Source organism: Molossus molossus, unplaced genomic scaffold (genome assembly GCF_014108415.1).
Source record: "Molossus molossus isolate mMolMol1 unplaced genomic scaffold, mMolMol1.p scaffold_m16_p_3, whole genome shotgun sequence".
NCBI classification, from domain to species: domain Eukaryota; kingdom Metazoa; phylum Chordata; class Mammalia; order Chiroptera; family Molossidae; genus Molossus; species Molossus molossus.
The window spans coordinates 127,298,952-127,305,929 of NW_023425366.1; the positions used below are offsets into that span (position 1 = coordinate 127,298,952).

Genomic DNA, 6,978 nt, shown 5'->3' on the forward strand with positions numbered 1-6,978 from the left:
GCCACCCGAAGGTAATTTCAATTTGCAATTGGCTTTTGTGTTCCGTCAGAAAATATATGGGAACCCTGGACACCCAGATCAAATGCCATATATTGATATTTGGATTGACAAAACCACAGACAAACCCAATTATATTTAAAAATGTCAGTGTCCAGAGGTTCAAAATAAAGGAAAATCAGTTTTATTAACAATGCCTCAGTCTGCCCTGAAGAAGTAACTCCTCCCAGCCCCCAAGGAAATTCTATCCTGTCCTTCAGGATCCCCCTGAGGATATACTGAAATGTTAATTAACCCGAGTTTGCCTACTTTGGGTTCTTACTACAGAAAAGCTAGAGGATAGATTTGGATCTGTTAATAATCTATTGATTTGAAAAATGTCTATTGAAAATATAAATATATTTGCCAATCTGAGGAATGTTAATTGTCACAAAAAGAGAAGAAAGAAAATCTACAATTCTAAGAATTAAAAGTTCAGATTAAGTTGAAAAAATTGGGTGATTTTGATGAAAGAAGATATAAAACACAAAAAAAAATTTTTTTGGCTGCCCCGGCCCGCCCACCGCCGCCCAGAGCTCGCCGCACTGCTCCCCGCTCACAGCCTCCGCACCTCGCTCCGCTCCGACATGGCAAGAATGTCCAGCCCTACAGAGACTGAGGGTGCAGCGAGTCTTTGATTGCTGTTTTCCAGAGGTATGCTGGAAGGGACAGTAACTCCTTCACACTCTCCAAGACTGAGTGCCTAACCTTCACGAATACTGAACTGTCTGCCTTCACAAAGAACCAGAAGGACCCTGGTGTCCTTGACTGCACGATGAAGAAATTGGATGTCAACTCTGATGGGCAGCTAGATTTCCACGAATTTCTTAATCTTATTGGTGGCTTGGCGGTAGCTTGCCATGATTCCTTTCGTAAGTCCCAGAAGCGTGTCTAAGGAGTCCTTGGAGGTGGCCTCCAGACCAGCCCCTTTCCTTCCAGCTTCCCAGTCACTCTCACCTGCTCACAGACCACACAGACGCTGAGCCCAGCATACCTACCACCCCAGCAGGCCTCTCTTGGAGCAACACGGCGTGGTAATAAAGCGTATTTTTTAAAACACACACACACACAAAATTTTTTTTGGAAGAAAGTTGTTCTAAAACTGGTTATTTCTGGATGGATAAAAAGGTTTGTGCACATTAAAATATTTTTAAGAGAAACTTAGAAGGAAATCATAAGTAAGATAACTAATGAATTTAATAAGATACATAAATCTAAAATAAATTAATATAGAATTTATTTGGTTCTTTTTCAGCCTGTTAAAAGGGAAAAAGTTTTTTTCTCCAGTATTTGCCTAGGAAGCAAAAATTATATATATTATTGAAGTGGTTTTATGTTATGTTAATCAGGTACTTGATTCCCTAAAGACCCATTTTCTTAATCATAAGAACTGAAGTTTCACTGACCTATGTTTATGTTTAACATCTGTTGTCACTTTAAATGAATAAATAACTAAATACTATTTAATAATAATACTATATAATCTTTTGGTCAAATATGTTCGACAACCTTCCCAGGTTTGAATTTTAAGAAACTTTTTCTTGACCTGGAATTCTTCAAGGATTTGTTTTCTCTCCTTATGAAAGGAAACCAAATCAGTGCAGATGGCTTAACGCAAGTCTGTTTCCTCACTGGAGCATGGGTAAGGGGACAACAAACAAACACAAACTCCAAATGCAAGAAGATACACATGACTAAGAGTGATTATTTGTTCTCTGAGCAGATGCATAGAACGCCCGTATATGGGTCTCTGCTACTGCTGTGGGTTATACAAACACAGTCCTCACTTTCAAGGGGCTTATACTATAAGATATTTGGTAGAGTCATGCTTGGATTATTTAAAGAAAGAATGTGATTAAGTCCCAGAGGCCTGAGGATCAAGCTCTTTCTGGTTTAACTGAGAAAGTTTTTTCTTTCACGGTGCTACAATGTACTCACATGTAAAAGGGAAAAATGGATCTGAGCTATGGTTACTAGAGCATGGATAAAATGATACCTCTGATGTACTTTGGGTCTCCACCTGAGAAGGGCTTTATGAAAGGAAATTATAAAGATAATAAGGATTTAAGATTTATGAATGATAGAAGGTGGGAAATTGACATGAAAGAATAAAAAAAGATGATGATCCTTTGCCGCTTCCTTCTGCCTTGGTGGCGGGGAGGGCTTCTCCCGGAGCCTCGGCTGTTGCGTCCCCAGATATGGGAGGACCCAGTGTCTGAACGGGTGTGGACGTATTCGGATGTATTGGCTTCTTTGCGGGGAGGGCTCAGCGCCTCTCTGCGAGGCTTATTAACATGCTCACAGGCAGGCTGGTTGACTATTGATGCACTGGCCCCTGAATCACTCATCACTCTGTCGTCTGCTGGCCTTTTATAGTGTATGTCCCCTTCTCCACTAGTGACCTGTATAATTGAAACAACAAAACCCCTCTTTCTCTGACAAACCCCAGGGATTAATCTCTCTGTTAGAAACTGTGTTTCACACCCCAGCCCACTTGGGATGATTGTCAGCAGCTTCTGCAGGTCCTTCTCACCTCTGAAGGGATAGAATCTCCAGAGAAGGAGCTAAGGCTGTTCTCGGGCCAGACGGAGGACCACCTCTGATCCCGACCGTCTCCGTCACGGGCTACCCACATCCCCAAGGGACGGAGGCTCTCGAACAATGTCGCCTGACTCTATTACGGGGCATCCAAATAACAACTAAAAACACCGACTGTTGTAACCCAGGAGAGCCAACCTCACTCGGACACAAAGTTGGGTGAATTAAAGGTGAGCTTTGTTACCTGCGCAGGGACTGCAGCCAACCTACACGGAGGAGACCTGCAGCCCCGAGCTCAGGGGGGGGCTGCTCATATAGGGCAGGGGTCACTCGAGAGTTTAGCAGAGCGAGCGAGCTGCGTGTACAGAAGCGGAGGCAGTTAGCGATAAGCAGGAGGGAACGGAGATGGATAGCAAGTTAGCCAGGCGCAATACATATATTTTTAACAGTTACAGTTTTATGGGGTAAAAGGGAGCTTCAGTTTCTCCCTATCAGTTTATTTACAGAGCATGCAGGACCCTCTGGCCTTAGGTCCGTTTCTGTTTCTGTCCTCCCTTTTTCTGGAGAACATTGCTTTTCAAATTCTCAGTGAAAGTCAAATTCCGGTTATTTTTTATGGGGCTAAAAGCCATCTATAACATTCCCCATTGTTTACCTTGCTGTCCCTGAGGCTGTCAATTAGGGCAGCTTAAGGACAAGTTGTTTTTCTTTACTGAATTCCAAGGATAGTGAGCTATGACACCGACCAACTTGTCTAAGGTGAGCGAAACTGTCCAGAGGTCGGGGAACCCCCCTCCGCTTTCTTAGAGCGTCTGACGGAAGCTTGCAGGCTGTCTACGCCCAGAGGCCCGGAAGGCCCTGATGTAGGAGAGCTACTGATATTGCTCTTGTCACCCAGCCGGCCCCAGACATTGGGAGGAAATGACAGGAGTCAGAGGACTTTGAGGGAAAGCTCAGTTATGCACCGAGGATGCCACCTGTCTGGGCTATGAGCTGAGAGGAGGGAACCGGTCCCTCTCCACAAGCCGCACTGAGGCCCTTCTGAAAACACCCGACCACAAACACAGAAACAGGGCCGGGAATTTCTAGGAGCCATTGGGTGCTGCCGCCTCTGGATACCCCGATTTGCAAAAATTGCAAAGCCCCTATACACCAGTACAGGGGCAAAGGCAGACGGTTTAACTTGGACTGAAACTGAGGAAAAGGCTTTCCAAGGGCTCAGAGAGACTCTCATCAGCGCCCCGGCCCTGACCTACCTGACCTCAATAAACCCTTCCAGTTATTCGTCTCTGAGAACCGGGGATTGCTAAAGGAGTACTCACACAGGCCCTCGGTTTCTGGAAACGTCCAGTGCCCTACCTGTCTAAGAGACTAGACCCAGTAACCCTTGGGTGGCCACACTACTTAAGGACCATAACGGCTACAGCCCTGCTCACCAAGGAAGCCTCTAAGCTGACCCTGAGACAAGATTTACAAATTATAGCACCCCATGAACAATGGATGTCCCATGCCAGAATGGTCCAATATCAAGTGCTCTTGTTGGACCCCCTGAGGATTAGATTCCTAAAGACTTCTGCCCTAAACCCTGCCACCTTACAGCCTGATGATGACCCACCAGACCCTGTTCATAACTGCCTCGAGGTCCTGGCCTCCTTGACTAGTCTTTGAATGAACCTCAGAGACACACCCTGGCCGGACCCAGATGCTCATCTCTACACAGACGGGAGCAGCTTCATGTCAAACAGCATCAGATACGCAGGAGCTGCTGTGGTAACACAAGGTGCTCTGGGCACAGGCGTTGGGGACATGGGACTTCTGCACAGGGGGCTGAACTCATAGCCTTAATACAAGCCTTACTTTGGAAAAAAGAAAAGACTATAAACATTTACACTGAAAGTAGATGTGCATTTGCTACTGCTCATGTACATGGGGCCCTCTATCAGGAGCAGCGACTCCTCACCTCAGAGGGAAAGGAAATTAAAAACAAAGCTGAAATCCTAGCCCTGTTAGAGGCCATCTGGCTGCCTCAAAGGGTTGCCTTTATTCACTGTAAAGGACATCAGATAACCAATGACCTGGTGACCCCAGGGAAATGCTTTTACAGATCGGACTGCAAGAGAGACCTCCCAAGAACCAGTGGGGCCTCTCCAGATTTTACCTATGCTGCTTCCATGAAATCTCCCTAAAGTTCCCTCTTCTACAGAAGAGGAAAAATAACTCAGAATTAAGCTAAGAGGGAACATAAACTCTCCCGGTTGGTACATACTCCCTGATCAGAGAATTCTGTTACCTATGGCCCTAGGACGAGGTTTTTTTTTATCCTCACCTGAGGACATTTTTTGCATTTATCTTCAGATAGAGTGGAAGGGAGAGAGGGAGGAAGAGAGAGAGAGAGAGAAAGAAACGTTGATGTGAGAGAGACACATTGATTGGTTGCCGCCCACACAACCCCAACCAGGGCTGGGGACAAACTGCAACCGAGGTACGTGCCCTTAGCGGGAAAGGAACCCAGGACTCTCTGGACCGCAGGCCGACGCTCTAACCGCTGAGCCAACCTGGCCAGGGCAGACGAGATCTTATTTTTTTTTATTTCTTTATATTTTTATCCTCACTCGAGGACATTTTTACATTTTTTGTTCAAATAAAGTGGGAGGGAGAAAGAGGAAGAGAGAGAGAGAGAGAGAAACAGCGACATGAAAGGGACACATTGAGTGGCTGCCTCTACATGACCCAACTAGGGCCGGGGACAAACTGCAACCAAAGTACTTATCCTTAGCGGGAACCGAACCCGGGTCTCTCTGGACCGCAGGCCAATGCTCTAGACGCTGAGCCAAACCAGCCAGGGCGAGATATTTTTAAGACTCAATAGAGTACCCACCTAGGGGGAACTAAACTGATTGAACTTCTTCACCGAGATTATTACATTCCAAAACTTCACCATTATGTCAAGCAAACTGCAGCCCACTGTCCTACTTGTGCTCAAATAAATACAAGACAACAAGGAAATGCTCAATCGGGGATTTGACTACGTGGACAGAACCCAGGGGAACACTGGGAAATAGACTTTACTGAAATAGTTCCAGGAAAGTTTGGTTACAAATACCTCCTCGTTTTTATTGACCCTTTTTCAGGTTGGAGAGAAGCCTTCCTGACTAAATCTGAGACAGCTCAGACAGTAGCTAGAATACTAATATCAGAAATAGTCCCCCGATTCGGCCTCCCTTTAGCCTTGGGGTCCGACAATGGCCTGGTGTTCATCGCCCAGATCTCACAAGCCTTAGCTATAATTTTAAAAATTACTTGGAAATTACACTGTGCATACAGGCCTCAGAATTCAGGACAGATAGAAAGGATGAATCGAATATTAAAGGAGACTATTACTAAATTAAAACTAGAGACAAGCGAAAATTGGGTCATCCTCCTTCCTCGTGCCCTATTGCGGGTCCAATGTACTCCCTTTACTAAGGGTCTCTCTCCCTATGAAATAATGTACGGGAGACCACCACCGCTTCTCCCCAAACTGGGAGAAGAAGCCCTAACCGAACTAAATCACCATTATCTTCTTAAGTCCTTACAGGCTCTGCAACTCGCCCAGCAGAACATCAGATGATAAGAGACGCCCTCCCCAAGCCTTCTCTTTCGGATGACTCAGATCTCCACAGTGTTCAGCCTGGAGATTGGATCTGGATCAAGAGAATTCAGCTGCTTCGCTGGAACCCAGATAGACTGGTCCCCTGCCTGTCATCCTCACCACTCCCATGGCCCTTAAGGTGACAGGCCACCGTTTCTGCATTCATCACTCCCAGGTAAGAAGGTTCACCCTGACCAGACACCAGAAAAATAGACCCTTCAACGGACAGATGACCCTTTAAAGGTAAAATTGCTCTGCTCCTGCTCCTGCTCCTTGGGACCTCTGCTTCTCGGACTCTGGGAAATCCCCATCAGCTGACTCAGTATCTATGGAACCTTGGTCGGACCCATGATGGACACATTATTGCCACTAACACATCCTATGGAACCCCGAACATACTTTATTGATTTGAGAGAGAGAGGAAGGGAGAGGGAGAGAGAATTAGAAACTGATGAGAGAGAACATCAACTGGCCACCTCCTGGATGCCCCACACTGGGGATCAAGCCCACAACCTGGGCATGTGCCCTGACCAGGAATCGAACCAGTGACCTTTTGGTGCTTGGGTCAATGCTCAACCACTGAGCCACACCCAGCTGGGCCAAACTTACATTTTGATTCCTATGCCAGAGGACCTCCAAGAAGACGAAGACCCCAGATTGCTTGTAGCCCCAGAAGGGACTTGGTTCGCCTGCACTACCGGACTGACTCCCTGTATTAACTCACATAATGATGATTTTGGACTATGTATTCTAACTTCTGCAATCCCACAGGT

The 6,978-nt window shown here is 46.1% G+C and overlaps 1 pseudogene; it reads left to right on the plus strand.

The window, feature by feature from the left end:
* The first annotated feature begins 623 nt into the window (after positions 1-623).
* On the plus strand, positions 624-980 carry LOC118642862 (annotated as a pseudogene).
* Positions 981-6,978: the final 5,998 nt, after the last annotated feature.